This window comes from Anser cygnoides, chromosome 2, assembly GCF_040182565.1.
Source record: "Anser cygnoides isolate HZ-2024a breed goose chromosome 2, Taihu_goose_T2T_genome, whole genome shotgun sequence".
NCBI classification, from domain to species: Eukaryota; Metazoa; Chordata; class Aves; order Anseriformes; family Anatidae; genus Anser; species Anser cygnoides.
Genome location: NC_089874.1, coordinates 124,752,540 through 124,769,904, shown reverse-complemented (window position 1 = coordinate 124,769,904; position 17,365 = coordinate 124,752,540). Strand labels below are relative to the sequence as shown.

At 50.7% G+C, this 17,365-nt stretch overlaps 1 protein-coding gene across 4 annotated transcripts in view; it reads right to left on the bottom strand.

The window, feature by feature from the left end:
- CHD7 (chromodomain helicase DNA binding protein 7) overlaps positions 1-10,050 on the bottom strand; it is a 128,300-nt gene extending 118,250 nt beyond the window's left edge. For 3 of the 4 annotated variants that reach the window (XM_066993021.1, XM_066993024.1, XM_066993023.1), the window contains exons 1-2: positions 9,562-10,050; positions 7,352-7,455 (exon numbers count right to left, since the gene is read on the bottom strand). The gene's annotated coding sequence lies outside the window, so the exon portion shown is untranslated. The remainder of the gene's footprint in view (positions 1-7,351; positions 7,456-9,561) is intronic. The other variant, XM_066993022.1, reaches the window with a different exon arrangement.
- Positions 10,051-17,365: the final 7,315 nt, after the last annotated feature.

Genomic DNA, 17,365 nt, shown 5'->3' with positions numbered 1-17,365 from the left:
CCCCCAGTGCAGAAACAACTCGTTTCAGCCTGCGCTTGAGAGAAAAAGCACCCTGCCCAAAGCACTGCCATCGTTACGCCCTACCAAATTAGATGAGGGTTTTCAGCCTTCTCAACCCTACCAGCCGCCTGCCCAAAAATCGTAACGCCAGGCAGCCTTGAAGCAGTCCACGCATCCCCGAGCACCACAGAGATGTCTTTGAACAAGCCATGAAGGAAGAGGGCAGCGGATCCCTGGCGTCCCGCCAGGGGATGACACTGGCCGCACAGCCGGCACCCCCGCTGCTCCGCAACAGCCCCCGCCAGCTGGGTTCCTCCCAGGGCAAGCATTCGGGTTGCCCAACCACCCCACGCTGCTCAGTCCAGTCGTGCCGCGAGTCACGGGCCAGCCTCGGCTGGGAAATGGCAGGTTGAGGGGCAGCGAGGCCTGCCGACAGCCTGTCAGGCCTGGTCTTCTTCCTCCTGGGGGAAGGGGAGAGGTGGTGGAAGGAGAGAAATACATCGGGAAGAGAGATTAAAACGTCTCTGTTGTGGCAGGGAAACGTCTTCTGAGAACAGAGATGGAGGCAGCTCCTTTCATCTGCCGTCGAGGTTTTCTTTTTCAATGCCCCAAAGCCAAGTAACCATTTGTCGGTGGGAGGGGGGAGAGCAAGGGAGTGAGGTGTTAGCTTATTTCCTGGAGAACTAGCCATTTAACTCGGTCACCTTAAACACAGCATTTCTTTAAATCTAACCATGATTAAGTGAAAAGGCACACAAACCACTTCCCCTCCTTCCATTTTTCTTTTTTTAGTTTCAGTGCAACATCTAGCACACGTGACTTCTAAGACTGTCATCTACTACAACAATTACCAGACCCAAGCTGGAAACCATGCTCCTGCTCTACTGCTGCCTTTAACAAGGTTGTTCTTCCAACAGCAGAGCCATTTCCACAAAACAACTCCTTCCTTCTGCATGGATATCACAAAGCTCAAATCTTGCTAAAAATAAATATTTTTTTATGAAGTACGTTCACCAAGAGTTACTCAGGTGAGTAAGGTCGCACGGGCCGTGCATTACTCCAGAACCGTAGTAAAGCTGAAATGCAGTTTTTCAGTGACCTCCTTGAGGTTACGATGGCATTAGGGAACCACGTAACTGCCTTCACTTCTGTATGAACAAACCAAAATGAAACACACCTCTGCAGAGATCAAGAGCTGAAGCTGCTCGTTCACTTCCCCTCCAAAGAACGAATGATTAAAGATGAATCAGGCTGTACTCCATTCACAGAGCTAAGCAAATGCAAAGCATAGCAGACACCTCATAACAGTACTGATAAATAAAGTGAATTACTTAGCAGGTCTCTCCCAGACTTACCTCCTGAGGCAGTCAAGAAACCCCTATTTAACTCACTTTCTGAATGATTCCTTCCTAAATCAAGAGAGATTAAATTGCTTGCTATAAGCTCTCAGTTTAATTTGTCATGGTTAAAACAACTTGAGGCAAGAATTACACTCTTAGCAGGAGTCCCCTCGTCAGAGTTTAAAGGGAACTCTGGACTCAGGTAAGCAATGGCTAGAATGACACCGGGCCTTTGCTGAACCACCCTGGCAGGACCGTACCTCTCTGTGACCTCTGCACGAAATCTGGGCCAAAATCCTCCCCAGGAACTAGCAACATAGTCTGAGTACCTCTCAAACCAACACCTGGAGAAGATGACCTGTCTGCTTTTTGCTGGGCAACAAACAACAAAATCCAACAAGTAGCTACTCCAGCCCAACAGCAGCAGAAACCAGAGCGCAGCCTCAAACAGCCAGAGGACTTTCCTAGAAATATGCCAGGCAGTTCATGCAAAAATATCATCTTCATATACTGCCTTTCAAGCTAATAACTGCAGCTATGGTTATTTAGGTATTTCCGATCCCACATAAACGATGTACATTCAAATATGAAACTAAAAGAAACCAGTTACCTGGAGTGCCAGATTTCTGGACTTCAGAGATGCTCTCCTATCCAGGAATATTTAAGATTCTGAAGATTGCCATACCCTAGCTACTAATTAAGATGCATCCTTGAAACTTTCCAGTCTCTCACCTCTGTGCAATTTTATCTCAGCCTTATCAGAGCCATTTTTGAACGTTAGCCTTTTCGTTACCTTCCTTTCCTTAATCCTCCTTATTGCAAGCATTAAAAACAAAGTTGTACCTTTCAAAGTTGTATCAACCTTTCTGTTTGTCTTATTTTCAACTCCAAGAAACACTAAACTGCTGTTTGCTGCAGTCCAGGCTGACACTCACCTTCCTGCAAGACATTTTACCAAGTAGCATTTCAGCTTTGGATTTCTATCTCAACAGCTACATCGGCAAACTGTCTCTGAAGCAAGGAAGATATTCATGTAATAAACTATCGTTAACACGGATTTCCAGCTCACTAGACCATCCAGGTTAGCAGTACCAAAGACATGAACTGAATTTCTCCATTCCTCTCACACAGGGGTTTGTGTCATATTTCTCCCAGAATAGCACTACTCCAGCACTTTCTCCAATGAAGCCTTTTCTCCTCTTTTTGTCCTGTTGCTATTTCCAAACCTCTAAAATCACAGCATTCAGCTCAGCTTCAGTTAGATTTCCCTTGAATCCTCTCTGAAAGAACGACCACCTTTCTTAGCACCTAAAAACTACCCATTTAATAAACGCTGTTTACCCTCTAAATAAATCCACAGACTTCCTGTATTAAGATCCAGGACAAAAAAGTGCCTTTGTTAAAGTCTTCCTCGGGCTTGATCCAGGTCCCGATCTCCTTCACCACTGGTCACACAGCCTTGGTTCTCCAAACCTTCCTTACTTCTTCAAGGAGCATCCCAGCCCCCCAGGCAAGCTCCTCCCCATGCCCCAAATTTCATCCTTTGGTCGGGGTTATCCTACAGCTGCTACCTTCAGTGCACAGAAAGGGTGACGGGGCCAGCCCTCTCCCACACGCCACCACGCCAAAAACCATTCCAGCCCTAACACCTAATGACAAGGGACTGCTGCCGTCACGAAAGCAGAAGTCAAAGTGATAAAACAGTTGGCGAAGGAGCCTTCAGAAAGCCACCCGCAAGCTGCAATGCCAGCTGCCCCATGCCAAGACCGCATCAGCTGGGCGCAGTCGCTGAGCTCGTCCCGCGCCAGCAACGCATCCTCCACGCTTTGGGTGGAAAGCGGTACTGTGAGGAGCTGAAATGTGTGCTTATTTTGCAACATACCCTAATTATCTAAGGCTAACAAAGAAAAACGCCACTCTGTTAAGCAAACAAAGAGTGATATAAATTGGAAAGAAGATTAAAAAGCTTGCGGAAAGGCACAATCTGAAGGGGAAAGGAAGTCTAAGGGATGTCGGAGCAGGGAGGTGGAAGGGTGGGGAATAAAAACATTTTGATTTCAGAGCAAGACTGGTTTACCTGCACCTAAGAAATCATACTTTGTACATCTGATGTACACCTCCATCAGATGCTTTTAGAAGGGAAGCTTGCTTTGTAGACGGATATCAAAATAAACTGTAGGGGAGGCCGATTGCTTTCAGCATCTCTAAGAAGAAATTTTAAAGCCAGCTACCTGTTGAAGTCAGAGCAGTAAACAGTAAGCTCAACTGAAAAGCTTAAAAAGTGTCTCAAAGCCATTAAAAATTAAAGAGCTTCCAAAATTATTCAGCACTGGACTCTCCAGCATGCTGCCTATTCCCAGGCAGGTAAGCTGCCGTGCCACTTGCTATGATAACCAGCCCCTATGTAAATGAAGCCTGAGCAGAATAACCTCTAGGATCAGGCCTGGATATCTGAAATTTAATTTTCCTCTCAGGACCATTAGGATGAAGGCAGACATTTTGGCTGCAATGACTTTTTCCAGACAATTGATTCTCGAAGTTATTTATTCCCCACCATTCCCCTCAAGGCCTTCTCATCACAGCAGTTGTCTATGTCAGAGGAAGGTTGGATGCAGCTCCCGTGAAAGCCCAGCAAAACCACACCCAACATAGCTATATAGGTCACTACAAAGCAAAGGGATCCCTACATCACACCAGCAAGGGCCTCTGGTTAGCTCCTATACGCCGATAAGCCTGCAAAGTCACTGTACTTGTATGGCATCGTAACACGTAGCTCATCTGGTAACGAGCACTCTTTTACTGAATTTTAACTTTTAAATTAGATTGGTTAAATTAAGCAGTACTGCTCTTTTTTTTTTTTCTCCTTTGGAAAGAAAATGTATTTAGTGGAAAAGCTGCAAAATAACCAGGATGTTTAGAAACCGAGCAGCCTTTGTGAAACAAGAGAACCCAACAGCATGAAGATCATCGGGTTGGACTTGGCTTCTCCTAGGTGCATGTTTACATCTTTGAAAAGTCACAATGTTGGAAGCTAAGAGCTAATCAGCTTTTGTATACTTAAGAATATCCTTAAGAGCTTTGTTGTCATATTCAGGCTCCTGGAATGTGTCCTTTAGGTCACAGACTGAGTCTTTTATTTATTTATTTATTTAGTATCATGTCTTCCAACTTCACGCATTGAAATTCTTACTTGGAAAGTAACTGTGACGTGGCATTTCCATGGCCACTGATCTGGGTGAAGACAGGAGCCACTGAGACTTACACGTAGGTTCTACAGATGGGAAGAAATCAGGAGGGAGAACTCTTTCATCAGGTTTGAATATCTTGTCAGAATCCTAATAACCATGTGGGATGTTTCTGCATACCGTGCCTTACTCTTTCCTCTGAAAGAGTTGTAAAAAAAAAAAAAAAAATCAGTAATAATAGTTGTACTAGTTTTCTTTTGCCTTTTTATTGTTTCCAAAATACAGACAATACTTGAGACTTTCTTCCAACAAAATCCAGCGCAGCTTGTATTTGTGCACACGAGTTATTCATGGAAATATAAGTGATGGGAAGCAATGAAGTTAATGTCTGTCTCAACAACGAGGCTAAATAGATGCAGTAAATTAATACAGTAACTTTCCTGTTGGAAAAGTGAAATCTAAAGCCTCACCTACACACAAAAGACTCATTTGTACAAAAGGCAGTTTAATTATTTACCAAAATTTGCAGTTCTCTCATGTAGATTGGGAACATAAAAGTATTATTCGTGTTACTTACGGGCATCAGTTAAGCAGCCCACAAATCTGCACAGTTAGTGATCTGTTTGCAGCAGACAAATACAAAAGGGGCTGGAAGTCAGGATTTAAGGGAACCGGGGAAGGGGGTGTTCAGACACATGCGACTCGTCAGGCAGTTGTCCGTGCCCTTGCTAGCCATGTAAATTTATTTGAATAATGCTAGGTGCACAGCAGCAAACACCAGCCAGCAGGTTCTGAACGCTTTCCATCTGAGAAACTAACATAAACATAAGATGAAGAGGAAATATGGGACAGAGCTAAGGCACAGGATTTAAGGCAACCCACGTGTTTATTTCCACACTCATCCTTCCTAGTTACTTTTTTTCCCCCTCCTCCTATCAGAACAACCTTTATGGACCACACCATGTACTAAAAACAAAACAAAAAGCAAGCAGCCAGATGCTCTAGGAAGCTACAGACACGGCCAACCCCGGAGCCCCAACATGAGATTTTAAGCAAAACCTGCAGAGTGCCTGCACCTCGGGCCTTCCACCTTGGCAGACAAATTGCACCTGGGTTCCTGTTAGGGCTCTGAGCCCACGTCACATTCTTAGGACGAGAAACCCCACAGATTTAGGGTGCCTGAGCCAGGTCCTGCCCGAGTGGCCGGGGCCCAGCGCCGAGCCCTCTGCAACTTCGCTGGCAGCTCCTGGCACCTCTGCATGCGGACAGCGAGCTTCACGTCCTGCCAGGGCCTAGCGTTATTTCAGCGCTAATGAGAAATACCATGGACGTTAATCAAAAGCTTTTCAGTGCTAAACAGCAAATAACTCCCCTGAAAAAAAGCCGCAATATAGCTGACCGACCCCTCGACATGAAACGGGAAGTCTTTACAGTGCTCCTTTGACCTAACCCTTTAGGTTTCCACATCACCCGAATTCAAAAGAAAGCGGTTACAGCTCTGGTCTCCCACCACTGTACAGTTTGGATTGCAATAGGCAGCATAGTCCCGCTACATCCATATTTTTGACTGATATTTTTGTGACACCACGTACCTAAAAATTACCTTTTTCCCTAAAAGGACCGTGTGATCTTCTGCTACCATTGAAACTTCCCTTGATTGCCGAAGAGGCAATAAAATCGTTTCAGATTTCAAATCTGAGCAAGTTTTTCCATTGTTTAAATAACCTACCCTGGATTTACAACTAATAACAGAAATATCATTATATTGTTAAATATTTAGTGAGATATTTGGTCAAATACGATTATCCAATTAGTATCAGCAAGTCACCAATTCAGTTAAACTTGCAATCGCAAGCATTTAGTGCTCTGAGGAGAGTCTGCTGTACAGCTTTCAAAACGATCTTTTACGTATCTCTTATTTAATAAAAAAAAAACTTAAAGAGGCTGAAAACATGCAGTTTAGGTTAACAGAAAAGCAGGACAGACTGTGCCTGAAAAATCTGACATTTTCCAGTGCTCTAGCAGGGGAAATTTTGTTTTGTGCAACTGGTTCAAACTTCGAATGATGCCTGGTAGAAAAAAACATTACTTTTTCCAAGCAGTTGTGGTTTTATCCTAGAGGAAAATCGCACACTATCTGAAGGATCTCTGCGAAACCCTGAGCAGCTGTAACACCGAACAAGAGGAAACAAACCGCGCTCCCGCTTTTAGTAGCTAGATAGGAAAATGTTAAGAACGTAATTGTCTTAATCACCTGTTACAAACCTCAGAAACAAACGGTTAATTTTCCCCTGGACTGCAGCTTGTTTTAAAAAGCATTACGAGAATTTTTCTGCTGCCGTTACGAAGGCAGAGCTCTGGGAAGAAGCTCCCCTCTAACTATCTCCTCGCTGCTAAGTTTGTCAGTGGCCCCGTTGTCTAGCGTGGGTTTTAAGCAGAGCAATGTGATTTTCCTCCCCCCCTTTCTTTTCAAACGAAAAAGAAAAAAAATGCTTTGGAAACTTTCAGGACAGAAGCTGGAGAGCTCAGAAGTTCCTCCCTTAGCAGTGCCGAGCAATGCAGAGCAGAGTCCTGCAAACGTGCCCCAAGCATCCAGCTACATTTAGCTTTCAGCCTTTTTATTATCATTGTCAATGAATGGGCCCCAGTCAAATTAAAGCTGCCATTTTAGGTTAAAGACTAGAGAGCCTCTGTTGTGCAACAGCGAGACAAAAACACTCCAAGCGACAGATGCAGCACTCATTGGAAAACGATGGATTTCAACTTTTATAAAAAAAAAAAAATCCCGATCATGCTTTTTAATATGAATTATATATTGATACTCACACATTACCGCAAACTAACGGGATTTATAATTGGGATAAATCAGCTACCCATGCTGCTAAGGTCATAGTCATTAAGATTTTTTTGCCGTCGTTAGAATGGATGATCTGTGAGGAAATGAACAGAAACATTTTTTGTTCAACTTGCTTGTTTGTGTCTCCGCTAGTCCCATATACCACGAGAAAAAAAAAAGGGGGGGGGGGACACAAGGGGGGGAAGGCAAACACATTCTCCCGAAAGCCATCTTCTAGTATAAACACAGCTTGCAATCTGCTTTGATGAAAGTAAGAAAAAAAAAAATCGAGGCGCGCATCGACACACAGAAACAAACTTATTGCATTGAGGTTATTCTGATATTCCCCGAGCCAAAAAAAAAATATATCCGAGGGAGTGGGAAAGCTGCTCGCAAAGGCAAAAATCGCCCCTTTCTGTAGTCGGAAGGCACGCTCGGTACCTTCCCAAACGAAAACAAAGGCGGAAAGTGGGCAAGTACGGGGGAGAGTTGCGCGGTGCATCCAGCGATCCCTCAGTAATTCAAAGGGAACTCCCCGGGCATTGCTACTTTTCTTTTGTCCATTGTCTGTTTAAAAAAAAACTAGTTTGGACCCGGGCGGTGTGGAGAAGTGAGCGGAGGAAACCCAGCTCCGATTCCCAGCCCCTGCCCCGAAGCCGCCCCTTTCCCAGCGCTGCGCCCCCCCTATAAAAATATATAATAGGGGAAAAAATAAGAAGAAGAATAAATAAAAAAAAAAAAAGAAAAAAGGAGGAGGAAAGGAGGCGGGGGGGCGGCTCGGGGGGGTCCCCCCGCAGCGTGGGAGCGTGTCCCCCCTTCGGTGCCGCTACCGGGCTGGATGCCCGCGATGTAATGATGGCTGCTCCTCGCCTGCAGCTCCTTCTCCCTGAGACTCGCTAACAACCCTGCCCCCCTCCTCCATCCCCCCCCCCCCCGTACACACACAGACAGACAGACACACGGCCAGGACGGACGGACACCCGGCCGCACGCCCCGTCCGCTTCCCACTTCCAGCGGCTCCCGGCGGGGCGGCGGCAGGGCGCTGTGTGCGCGCCCCCCCCGCGCTTCTCTCTCTCTCTCACACACACGCACACCAACACACACCGATCCCCCCCCCCTTGCACACGCACACACACACGCAGCCGCCACCCCCGGCCTGGCCTCGCACCACCTTTTCCGCTCCCCGTGCGGTAGGGAAAGAGAAGGGAGAAAAGAACCGGGGGAAGGGAAGGGGGGGGGGGGGATGAGATGCGCCCCGACCCCATGTGCGTGACCCTCCGGGGCTCGCCCCCATTATGCGGCCGCCCCCAGCAGCGGCGGCGGCAGCAGCAGCAGCAGCGCCCCGGCTGGCTCCGGTCCCTCGCCGTCCCCTCCCTCCTTTCTTTCCCCGGCCCTCGCCGCCCCCTCCCGGTGCCACCCTCCCGCCGCCGCCGGGGCAGGACAATCGCGCACACCGGAGCGGCACCGCGTGCTCCTTCCTCCTCCTCCTCCTCCTCCCCGCCCGCCTTCCTGGGGGTGCCCCGGCCCCCATGTGCCGGCCGGGAGCGCGGTGCTGCCGGGCGGGGCCGTGCCGAGCCGAGCCGGGCCGGGAAGCGCCCTCACTTTGTTAGCGCTTGTTGTGCTCGGCAGCCCCGGCAGCGTGGTCAGCCCCGGGGACGGAGGCGGAGGGGGGGGGGGGGAGGGAGGGAGAGCGCTCCCTCGGCCCCGCCGCCCAGTTTCGCTCAACTTTTCCCGGATTTTCAGCCGCCCTCCAAACTTGCCGAGAGGACCGGAGTGTGTGGGGGGGGGGAGGAAAGGAGCGGGGGGGGGAGGGAAGGCGGGGAGGGGAAGGGGAAGGGGCGCCGCCGCTCCGGCTCCCCGGTGCCCTCCCCTCCCCCGAGGCAGGCGGCCGGCCGGCCGGCCGCAGCACAACAAAAAGCCATTTACACCCGGGGAAGTGCCCCGCTGAGCGCGGCCCCCCCGCCTCGCACCGAGCCGCCACGGGGCGCAGCATCCCCCACACGCACCCCGAACCCCCCCACACCCCCCCGGGACCCCCCTCCCCCAAACGCCCCCTTTCCCCAAAACGCCCCCTATTCCCCAAAACGCCCCCTACTCCCCAAAACGCCCCCTACTCCCCTCGCACAACCCCCCCCCCAACACCACCCCCCCCCCCCCCCAGCCTTAGCCCCGCCGGGGACCTGCCTCCCCGGTCACTCACCGGGCCGGTGCGGGGCCGTCGGGGGCCGGTGTCCCCCGCTCGCTCCCTCGCTGCCCTCCGCCGAGGGGCCGGGGAGGAGGAGGGGACACGCTCCGGAGTTGGTGCCGCTGGCCGGGGGGGGCTCGCACACGCACACGGAGTTGCTCGCTCGGCCCGGGGCTGGGCTAAGAGGGGAGGAGAGGAGAGGAGAAGGAGGGGGGGGGGGGGGGAGATCCCTGGCCGGGGCGGGCGGGCGAGAGGAGGGGTGGAAGGGAGGGGAGGGAGAGGAAGGGTCAGCGCGGGGCTCGGGCAGTTTCGGGCTCTCCGCCGGGTCCCGGCTCCGCTTCGCTCCTTTGTGTAATTTCACTCGATTCAAGTTTAATCCGATAGTTCCCGAGCGCGCCCGCAGGAGCCGAGCCGAGCGAGACACCAGCCAGCCAGGCGGCTGCCGCGGCTGCCGCCCCCTCCCTCTCCCTTCTCCCTCCTCCTCCTCCTCCTCCTCCTCTTCCCCTCCCTCCGCCGCCACAAGGCGCGCCCCCGACACCGCCCCCTCCCCGGGGGCGAGCGCGGCCGCGCGCCCCGCCCCGCCGCGACGTCACCGCCCCGCCCGGCATAATTTATGCGGGGGGGGGGGGGGGGGGCAAAAAAAAGGGGGAAAAAAAAGGAAAAAAAAAAAGGGAAAAAAAAAAAGGGGAAAAAAAGAAAGAAAAAAATAATAAAAAAAGAAGAAGCAGCAGCAAAACGCGCGGCGGGGGGGGAAGGGCACGGGGTCACCCCCCCCCCCCCGCGGCCTGTTGGGGTCCCACGAGGAGCGGGGGGGGCTGCGGAGCCCCCGGGCTTGGGGTCGGGGTCGGGGTCGAGGGGAGCGGCGGCGACCCCATGCAAATGCCCCGGGGCCGCCCCCGGGTGCCCCGGCCCGGGGGTGGAGGGGTTATTTGGGGGGGGCACAGCCCGGTCCCCTCCCGTCCAAAGGGGCGCTCTCGGCGTGGCTGCAGGGGGGGGCGGCTTCAAACTTGAGGAGGAAAAGCTCTGAGGGGTCCCGGCCCCCCCGGTGGGGCCGTCCCGGATGGACTTTGGCCGGGCCGCAGCGGCCATTTGAGGCCGCGCCTCGCCCCGGGCCGCATGGCCTCGCATCCCACCAAAAAGGGGGTGAGCGGTGTCCCCTCCTCGCCCTGCGCCCGCAGCGCCTTTTCGGGGACTCTGCTCGTGCTACGGGACAGAGTCGGAGCAGCGGAGGTGGCACCGTTGTGGGGTTCCCATGCAGCACCTTGCTGGTTCCCATCGCCTCTCCCAGCGCGTTGGCCAACGCAACGCCGAAAGCCCCGCTCGCGTCTCGTCTTCGCCCCGCTGCCCCAGGCGGCCACCAAAGCAGGGCCGTGGCCACCCTGAGGAACGCAGTGCCCATATCCGGGCCTGCTCCTCGGGGGAGCAGGCCAACAAGGCTCAGGCTGTGGTTGCCCCGGCCTCCTGGGGGCTGTCCCACACCTCCGACCAAAATACTCGCCCAGGAGCCGTGAGCACAGCGCGTTCCCTCTTCTTCGTAGTGGTCTTCCATAAAGTTAAAAATAGCAAGTGGAAATAGCGTCTAAAAAAAACCCCGCCAACTTTAAAGCAGCATATGCCCCAAGTATGCCTTCACCAAAGTTGCTGGGTTTACGATCATGCTATTTTTAACATGCATTTCTCCACCATGTGAAAACAAGCCCGCCGAGGTATCCTCCCAACTTACCAAGTGTCATCAGTTTCAGTTTTCTCTTGCAGTTGTTGACAGACCAGGGAGTAAACAGCCTAGAAATACTGACTTACCTGGAAGTCTGGTTTTCTGCACGCATCACCTGGCCGCATCCCTACTCCGGCACCCCAGCACCTCAGCACCGCACAAACTCACCTGGAGCACCCCTTGCTTTCAAAGATTTAAGTTCTCCAAGATTTAGGGGCCAGAGAAACTCATTCTGAGACCAACTGCCAGCAGCCTCACTGCTCCCCCTAGAAACTTGTTTCAGTTTCTTGTTGAGCAGAAATCAGATTGCAAAGCTTCCGAGCATAAAAAATGCTTCAAGAACACCGCGGTGACGGGACCGGGCAAGCAAAGAAACGCAGCGTCTCTCTGAAGAGCGTGTAACGTCGCCAGCAATGAGGGGGACACGCATAGGGACTTAGTCAAATATTGCATTCCAAGAAAAAAGAGAGCGCCTGACTCTCTCCTGCGTGCCTCTCTCCACTGGCACAGAAGCTCAGGTCCCATAAACCGTACCTCCTTCGGCCGTGGCCTGTGAAACCAGCTGGCTTACTGCTCAGGTGATGCAGAGTCGAAGGGAATTCCCAAACACTTTCCAGTGCTAGAAGAAACAGAATCCCCGAGTGGCGCTTTCACAAAGCGGGGGAGAATTACGGCAGCTCTCCAGCTCCGCATTAACAGTGGGAAATAAGGAGCTAGGAAAAGTACCGCTCGCGTTTCAACGCTCACAGGCGGGATGTGGTCCTTATGAGGCCTGTGTTAACGTACACGAGTACTCCACGGTAGTACATGACCTAGACGAAATACATCATTGCGCAGCTGCTATGGAGGAAAGCGTTTTGAAACTTTAACTCGTTCGCCTGCCAGTCCCCAAAGAGAAAGTCGTAATGCCCCGAGTTATCGACAGGCGCTTCGCAGCTGGATAGGAGAGTGAAGAAACAGCGAGGTGGAAGTCTTCGTGATTACCTTTATTGGTAACAGCTTATTAAAATATCCAAGAGATGACAGGGAGGAAAATTCCCTTGTAGTCGCCCAACCCTCCGTACGCTGCTGGAGCCAAGCAATCCATATGATGCAGGCAGCCATTTGGCTAGCAGATTAGGAGGAATTTGCATGAATGGCTGAGAATTTCAACAGCAGTTGCAGAGCAAGGGCATGTGTACCAACAAAACCCAAATGCATTGCTACACTTTACCTGACTAGGTAAAGTTTCAAGGTGGGGATAGTTTGTACAAAGCTGAGCCAGTCACTCTGTAAGGCGGGCATAATTACGCAGAGATAAGTTAATGTACACTGTAAGAAGTAAGGCACGGAGATTAGGGGGCAGAATTTACATCTGTTTTAAAACATCACTATTACAAAATGCAAATGATTTAGCATCACATGAAAACACAAAGGAAGGTTATTTATTCGGCAGACTTCGAAGAACCAGCATTTCTTTTAAAAGGCAGGTACGGTGAAATGTGTTCTCAAGATCTAGACACTGCCGCTTCGGGAGAAGGCCGAATGACATCCTGCGGCGCTGAGTCCCCCGCCAAGCTGCGCACAGTTAGACCTCCGGGGCCCCAGCAGCGTATGCCTCATTTCTGACAACACAGTCTGGGAGTTTCGCCTCTTTGAGGACTGTAGACAGTGAGCTCAGAGCAACCCTGCCTGCGAAAAAGCTTGGCCAAGTACGCCTGCCTCCTCGCCGCTCAGCACTGCGGTGGTCCAGACCTCATCAGGTCCCACAGAAAGTGCACGTGCTTGTTCCACAGCCTCCGGGTGACCTCTCCCCAGAAGCTGCTTGGTTTTGGTGAAGGAACTTGTAGTTCCCAAAGAAATTCTGTACAGCTGTGCAGAATTTCTGTACAGAAATTCCTCAGCAGCTTCTCATCTTTATTTTTCTTTTTACTTTTTTTTTTTTTTTCTGGTTGTGCCAGGAGAGACGTGAAGCTGCACCAGGAGCCAAAGCTCCCGATCCAGAAGACCCGTGTGGCAGAGTCGCTGCCCTTCAGGCACTTGAGGGGCGGCATTTGGGATGCCATTCCACCGCCGCAAACAATCTGAGGCTTTATGTTTTGTCCCGTGATTGGCGGGAAGTGGCTCCTAAATCGCACGACCCCAAAACACACTCACGTTTTATTCCTCTCCGGACATTATTTCAGCCAAATGGGGAAGAAGTAAGAAAGACAAATGGTTTCTTTTTCTTTCACAACTGAAAGTTTTACTCAAAGCTTCTCAGAAATCAGGCAGCAGTGGAAGCACACGAGACTGAGAGGGCTAAGTGGCCCAAAGGGCACAGATGATAATGATGTGCCGTACGCTGGAGGAAAACAATATCCCTTTCTTTAGAAGAAATTGCTCACCACCTTACCGCACGCTGAAATACTGAAAGCACACGGACTTGGGTTAGCATCAGGCAGCAGCAGAACAAGCAGCGCTAACCATTTCGGCTACAAAGCCAGGCGCGTCAGAAATACAAGTGCTACAAGGAGCCACCCTGTGGCACCAGCAAGCTAAGGGAGCAGAGGGCAAGGCAGGGTAGACGGGTTTTATTTATTTATTTTTTTTCTTTTCGAAAGTCACGCCAGCGGGAGCGACCGACGCAGGCTGGAACCGGCCCAAGCGGCCGCAGCCACGGCAGGGAACGCCTGGGCTGCGGGGCTGAGGCGGGGGGGCAGAGGGGCAGCGAGCTCTGGCACTTGGCCCCCACACGCCGCTCGCCTGGGGGGACAAAGCCCCCTGGGGGGAGTCCAGCAACAGCGAGTAACGCTCCTTCCGTGCTGGGGAAGCTTTTGGAGGTCCTAATGGTATGGGAACAGAGACAAGAGGTGGCTCTCCCATGGTTAACTGAAGTGGGCAACCCAGGGCCATGAAGGGGGGGTCGCGGATGTGCCCTGAGCCCGCAGGTCTCTGAAACGCCGCCCGGGCGCTGCCACTTGCTGAGGACAGCAAGAGGACGCAAGGGCTGGGCCGCAAGGGCAATAAAAACCTTGCTCTCCTTCTCAAATAGGCTCCCCGCTTGGCTCGGTAAGAAGCAAGGTTTCTCACCTTTTCCTCTGAATTCTGAGGTTTAATGAGTCGGTGCCCAACCGCCCACCGCAGCCCTCCGGTTCCGAGCACCCCTGGAGACGAGACGCTCGGTTAGAGGGGCAAGGACAGAGAGTTCTTACAGGAACGGAACAACCGTGGGGAGCTGACCTGCCCCACAACACCTGCGAGGACATGTGCTCTCGGGCCGTGACGTGAGTGGCAGTTTTGCCGCCAGCCCCGCTTTCGGCGCGCAGAAGCAGCGCTGAAGGCTCCCGTCCCCATCCCTGCCCGCCCGGTGGAACATGCCCCATCTTATATGGAGAGCCACGGCTGCTATCACGGTGCCGCCGGCTTCTGACCTTTGTCCTTAATAAATGGAACACATCATATCTCAGAATGAAGTCACACACCCCGGCGCAAGCATCAGCTGACATAAAAATACGGCAACTCCTCTGCTGAGCCACACAAGCTGCCACCAACATCACTTCCTTCTTCAGCGCAAAGTTCAGCTCGAGGGCTCCACCCTGACTCAGAGCCGCCTGTAAAATTGGATCTGACGAGCCGAGAGATCACGTCTCCTCTCCGTGAGCAGGACTTTCCGCAGCAGCTACGTTTCGTTGGAACTTCCTCACGCCCAGCCCGGGGGAGGGAGGGAGCTGGTGAGTGTGGGAAACGCCGCGGCAGTCGCAGAGTTCACCTGCCAAGGAAGTGAGAGGTTGACTTTCGCGTTTCCCGTCAGCTTTCCTTCGAGAACGATTTTTTTCAGGCAAGGTACCGAATGACTCGTGCTTTCTACGGGTTGGAGAGCAGGAGCGACTTGTCGCTATTATTTTCCCGGCTTTTAAACGTTCAGGAAGCACCCAGGTGCCAAATTCTAGGGTACAGTCAGAAATACCTACACGAGCAGTGGTCACTTATTTAAAATGGGAGGCAATTTGAAAAAACACAGCCAAACAGGCATTTACGATATCCTTGAAAAATAAACTAGTTATTTTTGCTACTGAGGTTCACTGCGAAAAAGCTGTTTTAAATTGTTTCTTGAAATTCTTACACTAAAAATGCAGAGAGGAATGTGTTAAGTTTTGTAACTTTCCCATCTATTTTTTGGAAACAATGAAAAAAAAAATTCATTTGCCCATCCAGGTCAGCTAGGTGTGTTCTTCTCTGATTCTTTTTCTACCCCGAAAGAGGATCACCTAATAAGATGAAACTGCTTCCTCGTTAAACTCGCGTCCAGTCCCCTCGCTGCTCAGTAAACCTCTGGCAAGAGGGCTCTGAAGAGAGCGTCTGGTGCCGCCTGGCCACAGAGAGACGGGGTGAAGGAGTCCCAGGCAACCCCCGTGAGATGTTTGTCTAACCTGTTCTTAGAAGCCCCCGTGGAAGCAGATCCCCTAACTTTCTAAGGGGCTGGTTCTGGTATTTCACTACCACAACCTAAAAGTGACTCTTGCATCTCCCCCCCCCTCCTAACGCCCAACCTAAAGCATCCTCCCACCCTCCTAACAGCCAGTCGGAAACATCTCCCTCTTACCCACCTCTCCCTCAGCACTCAAAAACCTCTTGCCTTTTGCACATAGTGGAAACTTATCCAAATCACTCTCGAACTTCCTCTTCAGACTCAGTATACTTCTTTCTACACATCCTTTTATATTCTACATCTCTTTTTTTTTTTCTTGCCCTATCCTGAACTTTATTTTTCAGCAGAGAGCACGAAACATAATGCAATAGTACAGCTGAGGCCTCACCAGCACTTAGTGGAGTCATCTTTACCTCTTACTCTATGACTTACATATGCCACCTATTGATAAATCCTAAGAGAGCATTGTATTTTGCAAAAGCATTGCGTTGCCTGTTGCTATTTTGCTAGCGATTCTCTACGCACCCCATACAACCACCTAACTAGTTTTCTCCAAGAAATTGGTGATTGTTTTAATCGAATTTCACTTTTCCGTTTGTTAAGGTCATTTCGATTTCTGAACTGATCATCCGCAGCAGTCACCGTCCGCCCCGGTTTGGTGTAATTTATACATTTCATAAACATGCTCTGCATTACAGCAATCCATACTATCCTTTGTGTTTTCCTACACTGCATTTATCACAGTAGTATCTCAGTGCGTTACCGCAGAGCAATCGGTGACATCTCTTCTGTCTCCCTCCCTCTCAGGAAGGGTGTGCATGGAGAGTTTTGCTTCAGAAGGCTATCAGGACATACATAAAACCACCACACATTCATGTAGAGGAGACAAAAGAAATTGTTGTTTTCACCTCAGACCCATCCCTGAGAAAACTGTTTCATATACAGTTACGTTTAACATTTATCATAGACTTCTGCTGCAACGGAGTAGCAAAGTTGTCGGCTGTGATCTTCATTTCATTGGCACTGAGCGCTCGAGGAGAAGGGCCCGAGCCCTGAATATGAAGCAGTACTGTATGGAAACAGCATCACGGGGAGGACAAGGATAACACACACACACTGCAGCCTGCATCAAGTATGGTGGGTACTGGGATGGTCAAAGAGTGTGAGATAGATTCAGCAAACATATAAGGATGTAAACTTACTTGTACAATCTTCATAGTTTATACGATCCAGCCAAATGCATGTCCCTTGCTCAGCACTTCATTGCAAGAAAAGAAACAACCACCTGGCTAAGTAGAGTTTGATCATCAAGGTACTTAAAACAATACACTGTTAAATTGCATTTTACAAACATTACATTTAAAATTGAATTTAATAAAGTATACTCTGATAATACCAGCTCACAGATAAAGGAACGCCTCACTCCAGCTGCACAGTTCATAGGAGAAATGTTGTATCCGATGCCATGAGATGCTGTGCACTTGTCATTCTTGCTGACATTATTTGAAAGTAGAGGTGTTCAGCAGCGGTAAGTGCCAATCACAGAGAGATAAATCTAGAGTCACGGGTCGCTGTTAAAAGCACCACCACCATCTAACGTCTCATTTTGTATCCCTCCACTCTGCGTCTTTAATCTTTCTGTCTTGCATCTAAAATTTGTCCTATGCTTAGAGAGAAATACCTCAGCTCTGCAGCGCTGAGAGAACTCCACTGGA